General features: G+C 36.8%; 1 protein-coding gene across 4 annotated transcripts in view; it reads left to right on the forward strand.

Moving 5' to 3' along the window:
* The window catches only part of LOC101443526 (zinc finger protein 596-like), a 143,177-nt gene that overhangs the window by 12,554 nt on the left and 117,636 nt on the right, over nt 1–12,987 (forward strand). The window lies entirely within an intron of this gene.

Raw genomic sequence — 12,987 nt, forward strand, 5'->3', positions numbered from 1 at the left:
GCCATGTGTTGATGCAAGATGGTGGATGATGTCTGTGAGGGTTCAGCCTTCCTCTTTCTTCTTAAGGCTCCATGGTCCCAGTTTCTTCCCATCTCACCTGTAAGCTGGCATAAGGCTCGTTTCTATTCCTTGGGCTTGTTTCTTTCCAGGCTCAGCTGCTGTGGTTTCTTCACAAGGTCAGCTATAGACTATCAGACTCATCTCTCTTCGCTGGCCAAGTCTATGGAGTGCTCTCTCTTACTGCGTGTCTACTTTTTCTTCATGTCTCCTTCTGTGTGACAGTCTCAGCCCAAGGGGGCTGGGATTCAATTTTGAGTGGCACTCTAATGATGTGGTTGAATTAAAGCCCTAATCTTAACATAATTTAATCAGATGTCTCAGCTGAATCTAATACAATGAAAGGGTGTCACACTCAGAGAAACAGACCAGTTTACAAACATAATCAATATCTCTCATTGGATTTCATAAATAATGTAAAATTGCCACAATGTGAAACTGATATAGAAAGCCCTGAGAGACAAGGCCTATTTCAGCTTGCAGCTGAAATCAGGAAAAAGTAGAGCAATTCAGCCCGAAAGAGGAGGCCTAGAGGGAAAGGCTGAAACTTTGCAGAGATCACCTGCCATCTTGCTTCAACACGTGGCAGCCAACTTTGATGAGGAAAGTGCCTCTTTGGTACCTTGGGTTGGACTTTTTATGGCCTTGTAACTGTAAGCTTTTACCCCAAATAAATAGCCTTTATAAAAGCCAACAGATTTTTAGTACTTTGCATCTGCAGCCCTTTGGCAGACAAATATACCCCCACCCCTACATCCATATATATAGATTTCCTGTATTATTAACATCTTATATTAGTGTGGTATATTTGTTACCATTTATGATCCAATATTGACACATTGCTTCTAACCAAGATCTATAGTTTACATTACGGTTTATACTTTGTGATGTATAGTTTTATAGGCTTTGACAAATGTATAATGTCATGGGCTGTCATTGCAGTATCTTACTGAACACTTTCACTGCCCTAAAAATAAAATAATCTTCTAATTATTCGTTCCTCCCCCTTTTTTCTGAACCCCTCGGCAACCACTATATTTATATCAATTTTACTTTTTCATCTGTTAACACAAGACAATAACCACACTATTAATTGATCTACTTTGATCTGTGAATACACATGTTGAAGATTTTTGCATCTATATCCATGAGGGTTATTGGTCTTTAATTTTGTTTTCCTGTAGTTTATTTATATGACTTTGATAATTAAGGTGATGTGAGCCTCAGACTGATTAGGGAATGTTCCCTCTTCAGTTTTCTGGTGTGGTTTTGATGGATCCAATAGGTTTTGTTTTGTTGTGTTGTGTTTTTTTTTGGTAAACTTGTTTTTAAAAAAGTCTTAGGTTACAAAAAATTTGCGTAAAAATATAGTGGATTCCCATATGCCCAATACACTACCTCTCTTACCTTCTCCATTAATAGCATCTTACATTAGTGTGGTACATTTGTTACAATTGATGAACAAATATTGAAGTATTGCTATTAACCACGGCCTGTAGTTTACGTGATGGTTTACATTTTGCACTGTACAATTTCATAGGTTTTGAAAAAAATGTATCTGTTATTGTAATACGCAGAATAATCCAATGCCCCTAAAGTGCCCTATATTCCAACTATTCTTCCCTCCCCCTCCCCTCAGAACTTCTGGTAACCACTACCTTTATATCAAGTTCTTCCTTTACTACAATAATAATGTCTACTTTGGTCCATGATTGTATTCCCCCGTAGGTTTTATCATTCCTCTTGAGGATTTTGGGATGGTGATGCCCACTCTTGCTTCAGATTGAGAGGGGATTTAGATTTTATGGGGCACATAGAAGGTACTATTTTGCTTGCAGTTGTGGATACTCTTTGATTTTTGGGATGGGGTTGTCCATCATCATCATTGTCCTGGATGAACCTGATAAACTGGAGAGTAGGTGTTAGCTGCAACTCTGCTGAGGTTCAGGGCTCAACCAGCATATGAACAGACTGAAGATTTAAGTTTATGGAACATATATTTAATGGGTTTAGTATTGATTATAGGTTCAAATAAAAGGGCCAGAAGAATCACATGTAGAGAAATTATAAATGAGTCTAACTCTTACATTGGGGAAATAGGTTATTATATTTTTCAAGGTAGGCCCACTGACAGGATGCTGATTTCATGGGTTTATGTGTCTTGCCTATAGTGTCCAGATTTCTAGAACCCTGAAGAGCACCCCTGTTTGGTGTTTTGTTTACTATGACATTAGTGAGATCTGCCTGAGACTTGCATAAGCAGAACCTCTGGAATGACTTCCTGACTTACTTTGAAATCTCTCAGCTGTAAAAACTTGTATTTACTTTTTCAACCTTTTGGTCAAGGTCATTTTCCAAATGCATCAGTGGTTGGCACTTGGTAATAATTCCACAATACCAGGGAGGCTGTTTCCTCAAAGTCATATCCCATGTTGAGGGGAAGGTAGTGAATTTATTTGCTGAGTTTGCTTTAGAGAGAGGCCACATTTGAGTAACAAGAAGGTTTTCAGGAGGTAACTTTTAGGCAGTAGATATTATTAGGCTAAGTTTCAGTTTTACATGAATAATGTTCATAAGTACAAGCATTAATATTGAGGACTTGGTGTATTGGCCTGTTTTCTTTTATTAGTCATTGCTTATATGCTCTAGAGATTCTTGCCACTCTATTAAAGAATGTAGCAGGAGACCCCAGGATGGGTATTTAATATTTTGTTGGTTATTGTGTGGGTCTCCACCCACTGAGATAGTAACACCCTATGACCACTTGAACACATTCATATTCCATAAAGGCATGCCCCGTGTGCCCTGTTGCCCACCCAGTCCCCTACCACCAACACCCTGCACCAGTTATTCCCCCTGCCTTAGTGATAAAAGTACCCTCCTACAATTGTGTTCTTAACCACAGTCCTCTAATTCCCCAGAGTTCATCTGTTACTTCTTGCTAATGCTTTGGGTATAAAGTTTATAAGACTGTTTCCTACTACCAGATTGTCCCAACATAATCTTCTAGGAGCTTTGTGGTCTTGGCTCTTATATTTAGGTCTTTGATCCATCTTGAGTTAATTTTTATACAGGGCATGAAATGGTGATCCTCTTTCATTATTTTTGAATATTTGTTGAAGAGACAATTCTCTCTCAGTGGAGTATGCTTGCTGGCCTTGTTGAATATCAATTGACCAAACATGCATGGATCTGTATCTGAACTCTGAATTCTGTTCCATTGGTCAGTATGTTTATCCTTGTGCCAACATCATGCAGTTTTGACCACTGTAGATTTGGAGTATGCATTAAAGTCAGGTAGCATGATTCCCACAGTTTCATTTTTCCTTTTCAAGATATTTTTTGGATATTCAGAGCCCCTTACCATTGGCTTTTCCAATTCAGCAAAAAATAATGTTGGAACTTTTATTGAGATTGCATTGACTCTGTTAATTTGCATAGGATATACATCTTAATGATATTTAGTTTTCCAATCCATGGACATGGAATATTCTTCCATTTATTTAGGTCTTCTTTGATTTCCTTTAGCAGTGTTAAGCAGTTTTCTCTGTACAAGTCCTTTACATCTTCAATTAAGTTTATTCCTAGATATTTGATTGTTTTAGTTGCTGCTGTAAGTGGAATTTTTTCTTGATTTTCTCCTCGGATTGCTCATTATTATTGTACAGAAACCACTGATTTTTGCATGTTGATCTTATATCCTGCCACTTTACTGAACTTATTAATCAGCTCTAGAGTCTTCATTGTAGATTTTTTGAGACTTTCTACTTATTCTACTTATAGGATCATGTCATAGGCAAAAGTGAAAGTTTTACTTCTTCCTTTCCTATTTGGATGTTTTTTTCTTTTTCTTGCCTAAGTGCTCAAGTGAATACTTCTGATACAATGTTAAATAAGAGTGGTGACGGGGACTTCCTTGTCTTGTTCTAGATCTTAGAAGAAAAGCCTTATCACCATTGAAAATGGTGTTAGCTGAGGGTTTTTCTTGTATGTTCTTCATCATGTTGAGGAAATTTCCTTTTATTCCTATCTTTCTTTTTTCTTTTTCTTTTTTAATTGTGGTGCTGGGATTGGGGATTGAACCCCAGACCTCATATGTGGGAAGCCAGTCCTCAATCACTGAGCCACATTGGTTCCTCTCAGTTGGTTTTTTGTCTGCTTGTTTTTGTTTTTTTTTTAGGAGGTATCAGGAACAGAACCTGGGACCTCCCATGTGGGAAGCAGGCACTCAGCTGCTTGAGCCACATCCACTCCCTATTCCTACTTTCAAAATGGTTTTTATTAAGAAAGGATGCTGCATTTTGTCCAGTGCCTTTTCTGTATTGATAGAGATGATCATGTTATTTCTTAACTTTGATCAGTTAATGTGTATTACATTGATTTTCTTATGTTGAACCATCCTTCCTTAACTGGGATAAAACCCACTTTATCATGGTCTATCATTTGATCGATGTGTGTTTGGATTCAATTAGTATGTATTTTGTTGAGGATTTTTACATATAAGTTCATTAAAGAGATTGTTCTGAAGTTTTCTTTACTTGCAGCATCTTCATGTTGCTTTGGTATTAGGGTGATGTTGGCATCATGGAATGAGTTAGGTAATGTTCCTTCCTCTTCAATTTTTTGGAAAAGCTTGAGCAGGATTATTGTTAGTTCTTTCTGGAATGATTGGTAGAATTTGCCTGTGAAGCCAACTGGTCCTGAGCTTTTCTTGGTTGGGAGGTTTCTGATGACTAGTCCAACCTCACTACTTGTGATTGGTCAATTTTGTTCTTCTTTTTCTTCTTTCATCAAGGTAGGTTGCTTGTGTGTTTCTGAAAATGTGTCTGTTTCATCTAAATTGCCCATCTTGTTGGCACAGTAGTTTTCAAAGTAACCTCTTATACTATTTCTGTGAGGCTAGTGTTGATATCCCCTCTCCAATTCTATATTTATTTATTTTTTTGTTTCTTGTTTTCCTTTATTAGTCTAGCAAAGGGTGTGTCAATTTTATTCATCTCTCAAAAAACCAGCTTTTAGTGTCATTAATTCTAATTTTTAAAATTCTTAATTTTATTTAGTTCTGTTCTAATCTTTATTTCCTTTCTTCTGCATGCTATAGGATTAGTTCATTTTCTTTTTCTATTATAGTTTCTCCAGGCATGCAGTTAGGTCTTTGATTTCAGCTCTTCCTTCTTTTTTAATGTAGGCATTTTTGTGCTATATGTTTCCCTCTTAGCACTGAGTTGGCTGCATCCCAAAATTTTTGATATGTTGTGTTCCCATTTTCATTCGCTTCAAGGTAGTTACTGATTTATTTGGTAATTTCCTCATTGACCCACTGTTGTTTAACTTCCATATGTTTGTGCCTGTTTAGTTCTCTGTCCTTTATTGATTTGTAGTTTCATTCCATTGTGATTCAAGAAAGTGCTTTGTGTAATTTCAGTCTTTCTAAATTTGTTGTGACTTCTTCTGTGACCTAGCATGTAGTCTATCCTGGAGAATGATCCATGAGCACTGGAGAAGAATGCATACCCTGCTGCTTTTGGCTGTAATGTTCTCTATAAGTCCATTAGGTATAGTTTCTCTAACATTGTCTAAGCTCTCTGTTTTTTATTGAGCCTCTGTCAAGATGGACTGTGTAATGGTGATAACAGTGTTTTGAAGTCCCCTACTATGATTGTAGAGGCATCTATTTTTCCCCTTATTTTTGCCAGTAATTGCCTTAAGTGTTTTGATGCTCCCTGAGTAGGTGCATAAATACTTGATTTTTCTTTCTCCGTAGTTGAGTAACCCTTTTATTAATATATAGTGTCCTTTAAAGAATTTACTTTTTATTTTTTATCTTTTAATTTTCACTTTTTGAGTGACCAGGAATGGGGATTGAACCCAGGACCTTGTATGTGGGAAGCTGGCATTCAGCCATTCAGCCATCACCTCCCCTCACTTGGTTTTTTCCATTTGTTGCTTGTTGGTTATTTCATTTTTGGATGCACCAGGAACTGAACCTGGGACCTCCCATGTGGAAAGCAGGTGCTCAACTGCTTGAACCACATTCCCTTCTTTATTCCATACAACAGTTTTGCATTTAAAGTCTACTTTGTCCGATATTAGTATTGACATTCCTGCCCTTTTTTGTTTACTGTTTGCATGTAAAACAGTTTTCCAATCTCTCATGTACAACCTGTTTGTGTCCTTGGGTCTAAGGTGAGTTTTTTATAGACAGAATATAGATGGGTCATATTTCCTTATTGATTCTGCCAATCTGTGTCTCTTAATTGGAGAATTTAATCCATTAACATTTAAAGTTATTACTGTAGAGACAGTACTTTAGCCATTTTTTAGGCTGATATATATCATATTTTATTTTTATTTATTTTTTTATCCTTTTAGTTACTCTTATCAATAATAATCTTTTCTACACTCTCCTTCACCCCAACTCTCCTGTTTTTTTCCCTTTCTTGAAGTGCAGAATTTTTGCTGACAAATTCTCTCAATTTCTGTTCATCCCTGAATATTTTGAACTCTCCCTCATTTTTTAAAGTAATTTTTTTATTTTAAAAGAAGCTTTAGATTACATAAATGTTACATAAAAAATATAGGGATTCTGATATGCCCTACTCCCTCCCCTTCCACCTTCCACATTAACAACATCCTTCATTAGTGTAGTACATTTACAATTGATAAACCATATTGAAGCATTGTTACTAACCATGGGCTACAGTTTATATTATAGTTTACACTTTGTTCCACACCATTTTGTATGTTTTGACAAAATACACAGTGGTCTGTATCTGTCATTGCAGTGTCATGCAGGATAAAAACAATGGCCTGTAAATGTAAATGCCCCATATTATACCTATTCTTCTCTCTCCCATCCCTCATAACATCTTGTGACCACTGCCTTTACATCAATGATAACAGTTCTTCCATTGCTGTGATAATGTCCATAGTAGAATAACAATAATTTTACTCTAGTCCATTGTTCATTCCCTAATCTTGAGGATTTTGGGATGGTGATGCCCACTCTGCTTCTAATTGAGAGGGGCTTAGATCCTATTGGGCAGATGGATGAAGCTCTCTTGCTTGCAGTTCCAGATACTCTCTCTGTTTCTTGGGATGGGCATTGTCCATCATCATCTCCTTTACTTTTCCTGGGTGAGTCCAGTGAACTGGAGAGTAGGTGTTGCAAATCTGCTGCTTTCAGGGCTCAACTGGCACATGGGTACACCAAAGATTTATGTTTGGGACATATATGTACCAAGTATAGTGCTAATTATGGCCTCAAATAAAGTAAAAGTAGCAGAAAAGCCATGTGTAGAGAACCTATAAATGAATCAAACTCTGTTACACTGAGGAGCAAAAATTCCGAAGTAAGATCCACTGACAGGATGCCAAATTTCTAGCTATTTGCCCTGATTATAGTTTCTGGATATCTCTAGGAGCCCTCAGGAGCCCCAGTTTTGAGGCACTGTTTATTGTAGCAGTCAATGAGAACCTGCTGAGATTTGCCTAAGTGTAACCTCTGGAATGACCTCCTGACTCACTTTGAAATCTCTTAGCCATAAAAACCTATTTGTCTTTACCATTTCCCCCTTTTGGTCAAGGTCTTTTTCCAGATGTAATGCTTGTTGGTGCTTAGGAATAATCCCTTGGTGCCAGGGAGGCTCATTCCCAGGAGTCATGTCTGGAAGGAATGTAGTGTTTCTATCCTGAGTTTGGCTTAGAGAGAGGCTCCATTTAAGCAACAAAGAGACTTTGAGGCGGTAACTCTTAGGCAGTGTATAATACTAGGCTAAGTTTCATTTTCATTAGAAAAGGTTCATAAGTACAATCATCAATGTCAAGGACCTGGCGTAATGGTCTGTCTTCCTTCACTAGACATTGCCCTTACACTCGGGATATTCTTGCTTCCTGTTAGAGAATGTACCAGAACGCCCCAGGATGGGAATTCAATATTCTTTTAGTTATTGTGTGGATCTCCACCCCAAGACAATGTCCCATGAACAGTTAAACATATTCATATATCTTAGAGGCATGCCCCAGGTGAACCCCTTCCCATGCATCCCCACATCACTGACACCCCACACAAATGATCCTCCCCAGTCACTGCTCTGACCCTTTTGTGATCCAAAACCTTTCCAAATAAAGTTAAAAAGAAATTGAAATAGTAATTTTTAAAATGAATAAAATACAAAAAAATTAAAATTTGGAATAATAAAAAATTTTTTTTAAGACATTATGTCTTTTGTCACTGTAAGATCTGTTGCCTTGTATGTACAGTGAGATTTTCTTCCATATTTTCTCCTAGTGTCTTCTTCTTTTCATTTTATCTTCAAAGGAGCTTTAGTATACGGAAAAGTCAGGTGATTCCCATATACCCAATGCCCTCCCCCATTCCCCTCTCCCTTATTAATATTTTACATACAAATGGTACATTTGTTACAATTGATGTACAAATATTGAAGCATTTCTACTAACCATGGTCAATAGTTTCCTTTGTGGTTTACATTTTGGATCATACACTTCCATAGATTTTGACAAAATTTGAAGTGGCCTATATCCGTTATTGCAGGATCATGCTGAACAATTCTCATGCTCTAAAAATGCCCTATGTTCCATCTATTCTATTCTTCTCTCCCCCTCCCCCTAGAACCTATGGTAATCACTAAGTTTCAATTTTTGAAGAGTAAGATTCATAGTTACTTGCAATAATATTGAGGGCTTGACATGTTGGTCTGTTTTCCTTTCTTAGGCACTGCTTATGTTCTTGACAGATTTTTTCCCCCTGTAATTGAGAACCTAGCAGGTCTTCTCAGGATGGGAGTTTAATATTTTCATTGAATTGATTAAGCATATTTGTTTCAACATCCTTGCTTAGTTGTTCCTTATGCATTTCCTCCTGCATTTTAGTTTGTTCATTATACTGGGCCATGACTTACAGTTTCTTATTATGGCTTTTAATTTTTTCCAATGTCTAGGCATCTTTTTATCTGGGTGGGCTTATGTAGTGGTTAGTATCTCTTTTTCATTTAGCATTTTATTTTTGTTTGGTTTTATGTTAAGAATTCTCTTTATCACTTGGTTCCACTTATTCTATATCCATGTAGTTGCCCATGTTTAACAGAAAAAAAAATTACTTTCACACACAAAGAAATGAAGAATAGGAAAAAGAGAAAGAGAAAAACAAAAAAAAAGGGAAGGAAAAAGAACAACAAAAAAGACAAAATAAATAAGAAAATAGTAAAGAATGAAAATTTGAAAAGTTGAAGAAAAGAAACAGGAAAAAATAAAATAAAGTAATATAAAATAAAATGCCAGGTAAGTGAGAATAGGTGATAGACAAAACAGGGAAATGTAGAAAGAAAGGAACAACAGATGTGGGGAAAATGAAAGAAAGAAAAAAAAAGAAGGAAAGCGGGAAAAAAAAACCATGTAAAATAATTATAAATTTTAAAAAGGGAGGGGGAAGTGGACTTGGCCCAGTGGTTAGGGCGTCCATCTACTACATGGGAGGGCCACGGTTCAAACCCTGGACCTCCTTGACCAGTGTGGAGCTGGCCTATGCGCAGTGCTGATGCGTGCAAGGAGTACCATGCCACGCAGGGGTGTCCCCACGTAGGGGAGCCCCATGTGCAAGGAGTGCACTCCGTAAGGAGAGCTGCCCAGCACAAAAGAAAGTGCAGCCTGCCCAGGAATGGCACCGCACATATGGAGAACTGACACAACAAGATGACAACAAAAAGAAACACAAATCCCTGTACTGCTGAGAACAACAGAAGCAGACAAAGAAGAACACACAGCAAATAGACGCAGAGAACAGACAGCTGGGGTGGGGGGTGGGAAGGGAAGAGAAATAAATAATAAATAAAAACTTTTTTTAAAAAAGGGAAAAAATGGAAACAAAAGAAATGGGATGAGAAGGAAGAAATGAAACAAGATAGGAGAAGGAGGAATGAAAATAAGGTAGAGGAAAAGAAAAAGTAAATAGGCAAATCAAAAGAAAGCAAAACTAAAAGAAAAATCTGGGTTTCCCTCTCAGACCACCAGGACCAGTTAGGCTCCTACCCTTAGACTGCCTGTTTTGGCCAACTGATCATTACACACACACACACAACAACAACAACAACAAACAAACAGGCTTCCCTCTCAGGCTACCAGCAACTCCCTATCTACTCCTCTCTGGGTGCTTGTAGCTGTCAATCTTCCAATAGCCAGCCTGTCAGTGAGTACCCAGATGAAGGACATAAAAAAAGAACAAGAGAAAGCCCTCCTTCTAAGTTCCTGCAGCTCTCCCCACACTCCCCTACCCTAAGCAGGCTGGGTACTGGCTAGCCTGTGAGATAGCTCCTCAGCATCTCCTGTCTCCCCCTGAGCCTGCTGTGTGGCTCCCCCTCCCCCAGCACTGGCTGGGTGGTTTTCATCTCCTCCTGGGGCAGCTGGACTTCTTCCCTTTTCTCTCCTGCCAGCTGGGACTCCTCCCTCTCAGCCACGCTCTCCTATTACCCCTGCAACACCCTGGCTTCCCTTATGCCCAGCAAACCTGCCTACTTTCCTACAGTTTCTAGAGGAGTGTGTAGCCTGCCATGCCCTTCTCTGCCATCTTGGATCCTTCTTCCCAATAGGTTTCTGTTATTGTGTTTCCTTTTTCATTTACCTCAAGATACATCCTACTCCCTTTGTGATTTCTTCTTTGAACTATTCATTATTCAAGAATGTGTGGTTTATTTCCACATATTTTTAAATTTTCCAGTGACTTTTATTGATTTCTAGCTTCATTCCATTGTGGTTTTAGAAGACACATTTTATGTATTCAATATTTTTAATTCACTGAAACTTGTGCTCTATCCTGAATAATGACAGTGTGTATGATATTAGTATATTCTGCTGTTGTTGGCTAAATTGTTCTATATATGTCTGTTCGGACTAGCTGTTTTGTAATACTCTAGGGTTCTATTTCCTTATGGATCTTTTGTGTAGATGTTCTATCTATTCTTAAAAGTGTTGTATTGAAGTCTCCCAATATTGTAAATCTCCCTTCAAATCTGTCAAGCTTGACATATGTCAAGCTTACATATTTTGTGACTGCTGTTAGGTTAATATATTTATAATTGCTATTATCTCCTTGTTTACTTGACTCTTTTATTAGTATATACTATCTTTGTTCTTGTAACAGTAACAACTTTTAAATCTATTTTATCTGATATTAGTATAGCTACTCCAGTTCTCTTTTGGTTACCATTTGCATGGAATATTTTTTCCATCCATTTCAATTTCATCTTATATGTGTCTTTGAATTTAGAGTGTTTTCTAAATAGTCCATATTTGGATTATGCTATTTTATTCATTCTGCTATACCTCTCCCTTTTGACTGGATAGTTTAAACCATTTACATTTAAGGTAACTATTGATAATGCAGGGCTCTTTTCTCCCATTTTGCTATTCGATGTTTTTTAAAGTCATATCTTTTTTTATTGCATATCTTTTGACACTCAATTCTTCTAATGCTTACTTTAATATTTATTTCATATTGAGTCCCATCTCATTTCCCTTTGTATATATTTTTCAAAAAATTTTTAGAAAAGGGTCCATGATCTTGAATTGAAATTCAAAAAAACCACGTTTTTGTGGGACCTGTTGGTGCAGGTGTGATATATTTATTAAATAATATACAGTATAGTGGGGCTTAAATTTATTATCTTAAATCTGTGACAATCATATTTCCTTTTCTTCAACTTAAATTTCATAGCGTATTCACTCTTCCAAACTCCTCTGTCAACTACCTTTTGTTCTTTTTACATATTATATATTTATTGTACATCTAAAACCCTAGATTTATCATTCTTTTTTATGCATTTGCATTTCAGAACCTCTAAGTATTGAAAAGTAGAGTTACATACCAAAAATAAAATACAAGAGTGCTGTTCTATGTAATTATCAGTATGGTTTCCTTATCAGAGATAGCTTTTTTCTTTATACCTCTTCAACCTTTTAGTATCATTTCATTTTATTCTGAACAAGACCCTTAGATTTCACTGTATGTTAAATCTAGTAGTTACATACTCCCTCAGCTTTTGTTTACCTGGCACACTGTCTAAAGCAGGAGTTCATAGACCCTTTGTTCCATAGACCCTTTTGCCAGTCAAGTGAAAACCATGGACCCCTTACTAAGTCCACACTATACTGTACATTGTTTAATATATCACACCTGTGCCAACAGGTCCTTCAATAATATGTTTTTTTGAATTTCAGTTCAAGATCATGGACCCTTTTTTAAATCCCCTGGTCTTATGACTGTCTCACAAGATATAAAATTCTTGGTAGACAATTGTTTTCTTTTAGCATTTCTTATCACTGCCTTATTTTCTTCTTTAAATATTTCATCCCTACTGCCTTTTTTCCTTCCACTGTTTCAGATGAGAAATTGGTATTTAATCTTATTAGAAATCTTTGTATATAGCACACTACTTTTATCTTGCACCATTTAGAACTCTGTCCTTGTCCTTCGTATTTAACAGTTTGACTACCATATGTCTGGGTGTGGTTCTCTTTGAGTTTATCTTGTTTGGGGTTTGTTGGACTTCTTAAATGTCTATATTCACTTCCTTTGTTAAATGTGAGAAGTTTTCTGCCATTATTTCTTTGAATATTCCTTCTGCTCCTTTCTCTCCTTCTGTTCTTTCTGGGATTCCCATAATCCATATTGTGGAATCTTGATGGTGTTCCAAATGTCTCTTAGGCTCTGTTTACTTTCACATTCTTTTTACTTTCTGCTCCTCAGCCTGAATAATTTCAGTTGTCTTTAAACTCATTGATTTTTCTGTTAGCTCTAATCAGCTGATGAAATTTTCTAGTGAATTTTTAATTACAGTTATTGTGGTCTTCAACTCCAGTATTTGTTTTTGTTTCCTTTTAAAAACTTCTAGCTCTTTATTTAAGATACTCATTCTG

Source organism: Dasypus novemcinctus, chromosome 14 (genome assembly GCF_030445035.2).
Source record: "Dasypus novemcinctus isolate mDasNov1 chromosome 14, mDasNov1.1.hap2, whole genome shotgun sequence".
Classification (NCBI taxonomy): Eukaryota; Metazoa; Chordata; class Mammalia; order Cingulata; family Dasypodidae; genus Dasypus; species Dasypus novemcinctus.